Genomic DNA, 13,125 nt, shown 5'->3' on the forward strand with positions numbered 1-13,125 from the left:
ATGGCAGAGGAGGTGGAGCAAATCATGCTGGGGAGGATAGAAGAGTTTTGGGCTCTTACATTAATCCAAACCCAGGCAATTGTGGAAGTAGCATCCAAAAGCCAACAATCCATGCCAACAATTTTGAACTTAAACCACAGCTCATCACCCTTGTTCAGAATAACTGTTCGTTTGGAGGGGGTGTTCAAGAAGATCCCAACCAACATTTGACCACCTTCCTGAGAATATGTGACACAATGAAATCTAATGGTGTTCATCCTGACGCCTATAGATTGCTCTTATTTTCCTTCTCACTCAGAGACAAGGCAGCCAAGTGGCTGGAATCCTTCCCAAGGGAGAGCTTGACAACTTGGGAGGATGTGGTGAACAAATTCTTAGCAAGATTCTACCCTCCTCAATGAATCAATAGGCTGAGAGCTGAGGTTCAAACCTTCAGGCAACAGGATGGTGAGACTCTGTATGAAGCATGGGAGAGGTTCAAAGACTTAACAAGGAGGTGTCCACCTGACATGTTCAACGAATGGGTCCAGCTGCACATTTTCTATGAAGGGCTCTCTTATGAGTCAAAGAAGGCAGTAGACCATTCATCTGGAGGGTCCTTGAACAAGAAGAAGACCATTGAGGAAGCCATAGATGTTATTGAAACAGTAGCAGAAAACGACTACTTCTATGCTTCCGAAAGAGGGAACACAAGAGGAGTGATGGAGCTAAACAATGTGGATGCTCTGTTGGCTCAAAACAAGCTCATTACCCAGCAGCTGGCTGACCTCACCAAGAAGATGGAGATGAACCAAGTAGCAGCAATCTCCACTTCATCAACAACACAAGAAAGAGTAAACCAAGAAGCAGAAGGGAGTCAGGAGCAAGCCAACTACATTGAGAATTCACCAAGGGAAAACTATGATCCATACTCTAAGACTTACAACCCTGGATGGAGAAATCACCCAAACTTTGGGTGGGGAAGTGAGCAAGATCAAAACCAAGACCAGAGACGTTACAACTCTAACAACAATGCAGCTCACCAACAATTCACCCAGAGGACATCTCAACACCCCCACAACAACACTTCTCCACATACTTATCAAAACCAAAACAGCACATCTGCTCCGAACCACTCATCAATTGATGACAGGCTCTCTAAGATTGAAGCCTTACTTGAAGGAATAAGCCAAGAGATTCAAGAAAATAAGGTGTTCAAAGAGGAGGTGCGAGCCAATATTAAGAACCAGGGAGAAACCATTAGGAAGATGAAATTCTAGGTGGGATATTTAGCTGAGAAGATTCCCAAACCTACTGATAGCGTCCCAAGTGACACTGAGAAAAACCCCAAGGGAGAAGCAAAGAAAGTAAGATGGGAAGATTGCAAAATGGTCACTACAAGTGATCAAGAGATTGAAGACAAGCAAGGCAAAATGTGCAAACAACCTGAAGACAACTCAACAAAGGAGGAGGATAGAGATCACAAAGAACCAGAAATCTCACAACAAGAGCTGCTGAAGCTCTATGCACCATTCCCCCAACTGCTCAATGGTGCTGTGGGAAAAAGAATATACTCAAGGTTCCTAGACTTGTTTGCATCTCTGCATGTGAACATACCATTCATCAAGGCAATTCAAAAAATGCCTGCATTCATCAAATATATGAAGGAACTCCTTCCCAGGAAAAGCTCACTCAAGGGAGGACAGACTATAGTGATGAACAAGGAATGTAGTGCCCTTATTCAACCTGAGTTGCCTACAAAAAGAAGAGACCCAGGAAGTTTTCATATACCTTGTGCCATAAGAGAAAACATGTTCGACAGAGCACTATGTGATTTAGGGGCCGGCATCAACTTACTGCCCTTATCCCTGGTGAAGAGGCTGCAGATCAATGAGATAATGCCCACAGATGTCATTATCAGACTGGCTGACAAAACTCAAAAGCAAGCAATAGGAGTGGTGGAAAATGTGTTGCTAAAGGTTGGGAAGTACTTTCTCCCAATAGACTTTGTCATTCTGGACATGGAAGAAAGTCACACTCACCCAATCATACTGGGAAGACCATTTCTAGCTACGGCCAGAGCACTTATCGATGTAGAGAAAGGGGAGCTAATATTGAGAATCCATGATGAACAACTCAGCTTCAATGTTTTCAACTTCTCACAAGAGACAGATCAAGAGGACAAGGAACTAAGCACAAACGATAAGGAGACACTGAAGGAGGAGACAAGCATTGAAGCACAGGTAGTTCATTCTGAAACCCCCTCAATTGATAAATAAGGAAAACAGCAACTGCCACAGCTCAAGGAAAAATTGGAGGAACCCAAACCTTTAGAGGCAGGTGAAGACAGCATCACAACTCCTTGGAGAAAAGGGGTCACCAAGGGGAAGGCAACCTCAAAAGAAACAAAGAAGAAGGTACCAAGAAAATGGAGGAATAAGAAGATCCCTACGGAAGACTTCTCTCCAGGGGATAGAGTTGTCTCAGCCTACTTCCCAGATATTCCCCCTAATCTCCCTACTGTGCCATCTCAATTACCCAAGGTCTTCACTATCAACAGAGTTCTTTCCCTGGAACATGTGGAAATCATTGATCCAACCAATGGATACAAATCCACAGCAAGAGGGGAGGACTTTAAGCACTACCAACCACCATGATGAAGGAAAAACGTCAAGCTAGTGATGCTAAAGAAGCGCTTCATGGGAGGCAACCTATGTTTTATATGCTTTCAGATGATAATGAATAAGTCAATCTTTATGAGCTTCAATCCAAACTTAACAAACAATTGGTGAAAATCCTCTTATGCAGAATATAGTGAGGAACAAGTTTGGTGTTCAAAGCAAACCAAGTTGCATGCTAGCCTTGGGAACTTTGAACACAAAACCTTCATCACAGTGCTTCAAACTAAGTTTGGTGTCACCCCATGGTGCCACCAAAATGCATATAAGGAACCACCAATAGTTAGTTAGTTAGTTGAAATTCATAAACAAACAATCAAATCCTTTCTTTCAATTTATTCTAGCCGTAGAGTTTTAATTTTCTTATATATTAATTCCCTTATTTCAAATCTTTATAGGAAAGGAAAAGAAGCATGAAAAGGGATTGATTGGACACTTAAAATGGGGAAAATTTCGCCACTTAAAGAAGAGGGGCTACACACTTGTTCTAAAGAGGGAATACATTGGAAAATGTTGCCATGCAACATTGAAAAAAAGGGACCCCTAGAAGACCGAGCAATCCCAATCATAAAGTGATGATCCTTGTCTTCTAGCCATGCATAACCCCAACCGTCCATCAAGTGACCACTTCATCAATCTACACCCTCCATTCTCTCACAACTTCTCTATATAAACAACCCTTGTCCATACCACCCTTCATTGTCATCACACACCTTCACCACTTTTCATTTCGGTACAATACACCCCCTATCCAATTATAAACACTCCTCCCCTCACTCTCCTCATTGCCATAAAACCCTAAACAACCAAAAGTCTCCACAACCTTACCACCTTCACATATTAAATCACCATTCATGGCATCTTCAAGTTCTAAGAGAAGGGAAGGGAAGGAACCCATGGAATAACACCCATATGATGAGAAGAGATTTAGAAGCTTGCATCATGCATTGCAATACGGGTAGATGGTTGATAAGGAAATCATTTATGAGCTGGGATTTCAAGTTAAGAAGATTGAATGTCCCGAAATCACAGAGAAGGTAGAAAGGAGAAGATGGGAGCTCCTCACTGACCCGGTCACTAAGGTGAATGCAAATCTCATAAGAGAATTTTATGCAAATGCAGTCAGGTATGATAAAAAAGATGAGTCATATACGAGCTTTGTGAGAGGAACAATGGTGGATTTTGGTCCCATGAGTGTAATGAGGGCATTGAAGCAACGGTCTATACCATTTGAAGAAGAAAGTTACCACTCAAGATTGGACAACAACCCCAATTATGACCAGCTTTTACTAGACCTTTGTGTTCTCGAGAGAGCAACAATGTTGCATTGTATACTCAAGGGAGGAGAAATCAAAGTTCATGAGATCATAGCTCAAGGAATTAGGAAGATGGCAGAGAAAAGTGACTCAAGAGGAACATTAGGTTACCCCAGCACTATTTACCGAATATGCAAGAAAGCTAGGGTGGTTTTTGAAGATGAGGACCCCGTTTGGATAAAGGAAGGCATTCCAATAACAGTCCGAAGGATGAATGCTGTAGCACTTCCCCTACCTCAACGGAAGCAAAGAAAGAGGACAGCCCCTCCAGTAGTTGAAGGACAGGTCTTAGAAGGACAAGCACCACAGACCACAGACCTTGGACAGCGCCAGAAACAAGTTGCAAAGTGGAGTTCAACGCCCAAAATGGCATAAAAGGTGGCGTTCAACTCCAAGAATGACCTCTCCACGTGTAGACTTCAAGCTCAGCCCAAGCACACACCAAGTGGGCCCCGGAAGTGGATTTATGCATCAATTACTTACTTCTGTAAATCCTAGTAGCTAGTTTAGTATAAATAGGACTTTTTACTATTGTATTAGACATCTTTGAATCCGGGATTGTATCTTTTGATCTTTGGACGCCTGGTTCTTAGATCATGGGGGCTGGCCACTCGGCCATGCTTACCCTCTATATTCACTTATGTATTTTCATACGGTAGAGTTTCTACACTCCATAGATTAAGGTGTGGAGCTCTGCTGTTCCTCAAAGATCAATACAAAGTACTATTGTTTTCTATTCAATTCATCTTATTTCGCTTCTAAGATATTTATTTGCACTTCAACCTGAATGTGATGAACGTGACAATCATCATCATTCCCTATGAACGCGTGCCTGACAACCACTTCCGTTCTACCTTAGATTGAATGAATATCTCTTGGATCTCTTAATCAGAATCTTCGTGGTATAAGCTAGATTGATGGCGGCATTCATGAGAGTCCGAAAAGTCTAAACCTTGTCCGTGGTATTCCGAGTAGGACTCTGGGATTGAATGACTGTGACGAACTTCAAACTCGCAAGTGCTGGGCGTAGTGACAGACGCAAAAGGATAGTAAATTCTATTCCAGTATGATCGAGAACCTCAAAGATGATTAGCCATGCAGTGACAGCGCATCGGACCATTTTCACAGAGAGGAATAGAATGCAACCATCGACAAGGGTGATGCCTCCAGACGATTAGCCGTGCTGTGACAGAGCATTTGGACCATTTTCCCGAGAGGATTGAAAGTAGCCATTGGCATCGGTGACATCCTTACAAAAAGCCAGTCATAGAAAGGAGTAAGACTGATTGGATGAAGACAGCAGGAAAGCAGAGGTTCAGAGGAACGAAAGCATCTCTATGCGCTTATCTGAAATTCTCACCAATGATTTACATAAGTATTTCTATCCTTATTTTATGTTTACTTATTATTTAAATTCGAAAACTCCATAACCTTTTGATATCCGCCTGACTGAGATTTACAAGGTGACCATAGCTTGCTTCATACCAACAATCTCCGTGGGATCGACCCTTACTCACGTAAGGTTTATTACTTGGACGACCCAGTGCACTTGCTGGTTAGTTGTATCGAAGTTGTGACAAATTATGAATCGAGATTAGAGCACCAAGCCTTTGGAGCCATTACCAGAGATCACAATTTCGTGCACCACCTAGGCATCTCCTGTGGGTTGATTAGGGCAACCCCGTCTTGTGTGGCCGACTTGCCTACACAGGGCACACTGCTTCTCATGTCGCTCAACCTCATCCATATTGTTCATGTCCTGGGTCGAGCTGTACGACCCGAGCTAATTAAAGACAAGTCGACCGACCTCTTCAGGTCAGGAATGCCCGAGCTCTTCTGAAATAAAGGGACATAGCCCAATCTAAAGGCAATTAAAGCCTAGAAAGATAAGGGCAGATAAGATGACTTCACTTAAAGATAAGATAAGATAAGATAGATAACTATCTTATCTCCAGGAAGGTCACTCCACACTACTATAAATACACTGGAGCACCCAGGTATAACTCATACTCTGATTCTACAAAAAACCTGCTTAATACCCTTGCTAACTTAAGCATCGGAGTCCCTTGTAGGTACCACCACCTTCCAGTGACAAAGGATCAGCAGCATCGCCAGTTCAACAAGTAGGACGCAACAGTTGATGCCAGGGCATTTTGGCCAGTTTCACTGACCTTTTCTTTACTGTTTTTAGGTTAGTTTCATGCATTTCTTTAGGAAATAAGCTAGTTTTGGGTAAATATTCACTTATGCCTTGACTCAATCATACATTGTGCATTTTACATGATTCCATGAGGATTTTGCATAAGTTTAGTGACAAATATTATGTTGCATTACTCATGACTTGGACTAGAGCTTTGATGCACTTTGTTGCTTTATTTCAGGACCAAAAAGGAGCAAGAGAAGGGGAGGTAACTTGCAAAGATTAATGAGAAAAGTGATTGCCAATAACACTCTCAAAAAAGCCATCAATTCCCACGTTAGAGAGTCACGTTAACCAAGTTAACGTGAACTCTAACGTGGAGAAAAGAAGTTGAGCCAACGTTAGTGACACTCAACATTGTCACTAACGTTGGCACTTACTCATAAGTAGCCACGTTAGAAGCCACGTTAACCTAGTTAACGTGGCCTCTAACGTTAAGGGGGAGGGAGAGAAGCCAACGTTAGTGACACTCAACATTGTCACTAATGTTGGCCTATGGTGCTAAGTACCACGTTAACTTGGTTAACGTGGGAACTAACGTAGAGAATGAAGAGTTGTCGACAACGTTAGTAACACTCAACATTGTCACTAACGTTGAAGCAACCACACAACCCCCAAGAGTCACGTTAACTTCCACGTTAACTTGGTTAACGTGGAAGCTAACGATGAGTAATGAAGGATGAGCCAACGTTAGTGACACTCAACATTGTCACTAACGTTGGGATGGATAAAAGAGGGCCATGTTAGAAGCCACGTTAACCTAGTTAACGTGGACTCTAACGTGAGACCTAGGGGCACATTGGAACATTTGTGACAATGTTGAATGTCACTAACATTCTCGAAGGATGGCAAAGGCCACGTTAGAAGCCATGTTAACCTAGTTAACGTGAGCTTTAACGTGAAGCAAGAAGGGGCACACTGGAACGTTAGTGACAATGTTGAGTGTCACTAACGTTCTCGAAGGTTTACAAGGCAACGTTAAAAGCCACGTTAACCTAGTTAACGTGGGTTTTAACGTGAGGCAAAGGGGTGCATTGGAACGTTAGTGACAATGTTAAGTGTCACTAACGTTCTCGAAGGTTTACAAGGCAACGTTAAAAGCCACGTTAACCTAGTTAACGTGGGTTTTAACGTGAGGCAATGGGGTGCATTGGAACGTTAGTGACAATGTTAAGTGTCACTAACGTTCCCGAACTTGGACTTTCACTAAATGATTAACACTCCTAACGCCCTGAGCTTAAGTCTCTGCCCACTCCGCACTTTCTCACTGCAAGTAAAGCCAAGCCCAATTAAAGAAAGGAACTGCTTCAAACTCAAGATCCAAAGGCCCAAGACTTGAAGAGTGAACTAGAAGCTGAGAAGAGTAGTATATATAGGAGTAGCTTTGAATTGTAAAGGAGTTCTGGAGGCTGAAGAATTACTCTCTGTATTTACTTTCTTTGTAATTTCTAGTTTTATGATGTATTCTCCATCTTTGTTTTCATTTTCAAGAGCTATGAACAACTAAATCCCTTTCATTGGGTTAGGGAGCTCTGTTGTAATTTGATGGATCAATACTAATTTTTATTGTTCTTCTTCTATCTTTCCTATTGATTTTACTTGAAAGCTTTCGATCTTCATCCAATTGAGTAGTTATCTTGGAAGAGAAGCTATTCAAACTTGGATCTCTTTTGAACCTTGGAAGAGGAATGAAGAGATCAAGCTAGAAATGCTTTCTCATGCTGGACCAAATTGGGTTTGGATGGGTATGTGACTATAACCCTCTCAATACTTGGTTTGGGAAATGCATGTGGTATAATCAGTGACCATACTTCATCTCTTCTCATGAGCAATTGACCAAGGAATTGGCTATTGATCAAGATTTGAGAGATTGAATCGCAAGGAATTGCAATTCAATCACTTAAGATTGCCAAGGAGATCAATGAGTGCATTGATTGAGGAAGAGATGAAAATGAACTTGATCCGGAGAATTGCAACATCTCCTAAGCCCAATGAATTCCCCATCTCTAATCTTACCCATTCTCTTTAATTTCTGCGATTTACTTTTATGAGCAAATCCCCCATTCCCATTTACAATTCTGCAATTTATTTTCAGTCATTTACTTCCAGTTCTTTAATTCTAGCATTTACTTTTCTGTTATTTACATTCCCGCCATTTTATTTTCTGCAACTCTCAACCCAAATTCTGGATTCGCTCAACTAGAACATTCTTCTAATTAAAGTTGCTTGATCAATCATTCCCTGTGGGATTTGACCTCACTCTATTGTGAGTTTTTACTTGACGACAACTTCGGTACACTTGCCGAAGGGAGATTTGTTGAGAGACAAGTTTTTCACGCATCAACAGTTCCGGCCACCGCCCACAAGTCGGACATGTCATCTCCGACCAGCATAGAAGATCTCGTTTGAGATCGACCTACAGTTTCAGGTAACCCTCGAAACATTAGCGCCGTTGTCGGGGAACCTGGAAGTCATCCCATCATCATGGCGGACAACCTTTATAACGACCACAATTCCGATTTGGAAAACAGAACGCCACATAAGAACGCGGATGTCACACCAGACGATACTTCTCAGCCTAACAAAAATAAAAATTCGCCAAGCACAGGAGTCATGGAGGAATTTCAAGATCACCTAAAACAACTTGAAAAAGAGGTCGAATATCAACAGGAAGCCGAGAGAGACCTACGAAGGGAAGCTAGGCGACGCCGAGAATTAGAAGACAAGCTCCAAAAGCTTGAAGCTGATCTCAAAGCTAAAACAACTCGATCTAGCCACGAAGATAGCCCCTGCAAAGACCAAGACCCATTCACCAAAGAGATCATGAAGGCCAAAATACCAAAAGACTTCAAACCTCTGACATGACTCCGTACGACGGCACATCAGATCCCAGCCATCATCACTGTAATTTTAGAAGTAGAATGTATCTCACCGACGCCTCAGACGCAATTCGATGCAAAGCTTTCCCGACTACCTTGACGAAGACAGCAATTAAATGGTTCGACAATCTGTCCCATAGGTCCATCTCAAGCTTTGACGACTTAGCCAAGAAGTTTCTAGCCAGATTCTCCATCCAGAAGGACAAAACTAAACACACCCCAAGCCTATTAGGGATCAAGCAAGGAGATCGGGAAAACCTTCACAGCTACATACAAAATCTGCCAACAGAAGCAGCCATTATGGGTTTCATCAATGGCTTATGAGAGGGACCTTTTAATCACTCCATATCAAAAAAGCATCCCACATATCTGAATGAAGTGCAAGAACGAGCAGAGAAATACATCAACATGGAGGAAAACTCTCGACTAGGAGAGACCTAAAAGTCCGGATTCTCCTACTCCTCCCGAGATAAGGATAAAGAGTACAAGACAAAAGAAGATCCGCATGGAGAAAAGATCAAGAAATACCACAATTACACCCCTCTTTGGGTGTCTCTTGTAGATGTCTATCGAGAAGTATGCCATACTGAAAAGATACCCCCACCTCGCCCACTCAAAAGCATGAAAGGAGGAGGAAATCAAATAGAATACTGTGAATACCATCGAATCTATTGACATCCCACCAACGAGTGCTTCGATTTTAAGAATGTCATAGAAAAATTGGTAAGAGAAGGAAGACTAGATCGGTACTTAGCCAACAAAACAGATGAGCCAAGAAAAAAAGAAGGGACGAAGAGGTCGGACGAACTGAACGACCACCTCGTACCCCGGAAAGACATGTCCACATGATACACGGAGGATTTGCGGGAGGAGGAACCTCCAAATCATCTCGCAAAAGACATCTTAAAGAAGTATATCATGTCGAGGGAGAAGGAGCACCCGACCTCCCTACTATCACTTTCACCAAAGAGGACGCAGCTGGCGTCATCTCGGGACATGATGATCCCATGGTCATCACTATCATATTGGCTAACGCTAATTTCCACTGCACACTGGTGGACCAGGGAATCTCGGCTGACATATTGTTCAAAATTGCCTTCGACAAACTCGACCTAGAGGAAAAAGAACTCAGAGCATATCCAAACAGCTTATTCGGGCTAGGAGACACTCCAATCCAACCACTTAGATACATCTCAACATAGACTACATCGTGGTTGATAAACCAATATTTTATGATTTATCTTATACTCAATTGAGTGTTTGTATCAATTCTTCACCCACTTATTCATAAGATTTGCATGGTTTTACAATTCCTTCCTTATTCCATGATATATGTGAAAAAATGTTTCCTATGCTTTAAAAATATTAATTTTAATTATCCCTTATTACCATTCGATGCCATGATCTGTGTGTTAAGTAATTTCAGGCTTCATAGGGCAGGAATGGCTTAGAGGACAGAAAGGAAACATGCAAAAATGGAAGGAACACACAAAATGGAGTTTTGAAGAAAATGGCAGCGACGCACACGCATGGACGACGCGGACGCGTTCCTAGGCACAGAGCACAAACGACGCGAACGCGTGACTGACGCGTACGCGTGACAAGGAAAAACTCCAAATGACGCGCACGCATGACCCACGCGCACGCGTGACGGACGCTACGTGCAGAAAATTGCAGAAGTCGCCCCCAGCAATTTCTGGGACCTTTTTCGGCCCAAATCCAAGCCCAGAAACACAGAATAGTGGCTAGAGAATAAGGGAATCAATTCATTCAAGGAACATTCACACAATTTTAGGTTTTAGATGTAGTTTTCTAGAGAGAGAGGTTCTATCCTCTCTTTTAGGTTTTAGAATTAGGATTTCTCTTAGAGTATGGTTATTTCTTCAATCCAGGTTCAATGTTCCTTTAATTTATGTTTCTCTCCTACTTTTACTTACTCTAATGCTTTTACTTGTTAATTACTTATGTTGCCAAATTGGCTTATGAACCTTCCCATGTTAGATTTGAATTTATGTTTAAATGCAATGTGAGGTATTTCAGAATTATGATATTCTTAGCTTTAATTAATGAAAAGGCATTTTTATTCAAGTATATTTCCTTTCCTTTTAGCTTTGGATAAGTAATTAGTCACTCTTGAGTTGTCAAACTCAGCAGTTGATTGAAAATTGGGAATTACTGATTGATTTGGATCCCTTTAAAGCTAGTCTTTCCATAGGAGTTGACTAGGACTTAAGGAATCAAGTTAATTAGTCCACTTTACTTTTCTTTATTTAGTAAGGGTTAACTAAGTGGGAGCAATAAATAATTCTCATCACACCTAATAAGGATAACTAGGATGGGATTTACCTTTCTCATACTTTTGCTTGTTCCTTATTTCAAAAACCCAAAAATATACAATTCCATAACCAATAATAAATCATACTTCCCTGCAATTCTTTGAGAGATGACTCCAGTTTTAAATACTTCGGTTATAAATTTTATTGGGTTTTGTTACTTGTGACAACCAAACTTTTGTATGAAAGGATTCTCTGTTGGTTTAGAAATTATACTTACAACGCGATTATTTTTATAAAATTCTTTACCGACAGAAATCCAAATCGTCAAAATGGCGCCGTTGCCGGGGATTTGCAATTGTGTGCCTTATTATTGGTTATTGTAAATATTTTATTTTACTGTTTATTTGTTTTTATTTTTGTTTTTAATTTTTTATTAGCTACTATGAGCTCTCACCCCTGTCGCTATGAGTTGGGTTCTAATGTTGTTGAAAGAAATGGAAGTTATAACAGGAACATGCACAAAGGTCGAAACAATCATGGATGGAAGGAGCCACGAGGATCTGATCAACTCTTTCGGCAACAACACTTTCCAAGATACCATGGACAACGACTATTCTACAATGCATGCCAAGACAATAGTTATGGTGGACCCCCTCGTGACAAACACCTCCACCAAATTACTATGGTCAAGAGCCATTCCGAGGTGCGTGCCAAGATGATAGATATGGTGGACCCTATTATGGTTACCAACAAGCCCCATCATATTCCAATTAACCACCTCCTCAACATAGCTTCGAACCACCATGCTCACAAGCCACCTACAACCATTCACCTCCATATGCCCCTAATCCATATCCACCCCAATCCCAATCCAATTACTTCCAAGAACCACCACTCCCATATGCACCATATCTATGTCCATTGAACCAAGAATCACAGGATCGTCTCAAGGACACAATGAACCAATTTCATGCAACCCTTCATCAATTGGAGCAAGCGATAAATCGATTAGCCCCCAGTACGAAGGAGACACTAGAAGCTCTGGTGGACAGTAAAGAACATGACTTTGTACTGGAACAAGTAGTGGGAGCTACAATTATCGAAGAAGAAGAATTGGTTGAAGACATAGGAGACGCTGAACCTCCATGGGAATCAAGAGTTGTGAAGAATTCCACCCAGAAATTTGCAGTTAATGCTAAGGAGGATAGTGCACAACCCCCAAGGCATGTATCTTCTGAAGAACTGGACGGAACAGATCAAGAAGCAATTTTCCTTGGTAATGATGATCATGAATCAAGTTCTCCTAATGATGACCTCACAGTCACAATTGAACTCTTTGAGCTAGAAGAATCTTCCCTGAGTGAATATGAAGATGATGTAGAGGTAGACTTTTCTCAACCTCCAACTTATGACTTGAGTGATGAAAAAGAAATTGAAGACTTTGATCAAGACGAGGTTGCAATTGAAGAGGTCTGTTAGGAAATGGAAGAATTCACAGAGGAGTACAAGGAAGTGGAGCTTGCAGAACCACCGGAAACACCTCTCCCAAGGCCATTACTACCTAATACAAACTTTAAGTGGATAAAATCCTTAGCCTTTATCTTTACCTTTCCACTTGAATATGGTTTGCTTGAAACCGATGGCCAGCTTAGAGCTCTTTGCGGCTTTAAGAGTAAGCGGGAGATGGTTGGTAATAGAAGTTGGAATCCAAAGTTCAATATGGTTCCACGCTCCAAATGGAAGTACAAGGATTGGTATAGAGCTCGATTGAATGAATTTCGGAAGAAGTTTGGGTAT

The 13,125-nt window shown here is 41.6% G+C and overlaps 1 non-coding gene across 1 annotated transcript; it reads right to left on the reverse strand.

The window, feature by feature from the left end:
- Positions 1-407: 407 nt before the first annotated feature.
- LOC148554003 (small nucleolar RNA R71) lies at positions 408-511 on the reverse strand. The gene has a single exon (XR_015892684.1). It is a non-coding gene; the product is annotated as a small nucleolar RNA R71 (small nucleolar RNA).
- Positions 512-13,125: the final 12,614 nt, after the last annotated feature.

This window comes from Arachis ipaensis, chromosome B7 (genome assembly GCF_059453495.1).
Source record: "Arachis ipaensis isolate K30076 ecotype BB chromosome B7, ASM5945349v1, whole genome shotgun sequence".
Lineage (NCBI taxonomy): Eukaryota > Viridiplantae > Streptophyta > Magnoliopsida > Fabales > Fabaceae > Arachis > Arachis ipaensis.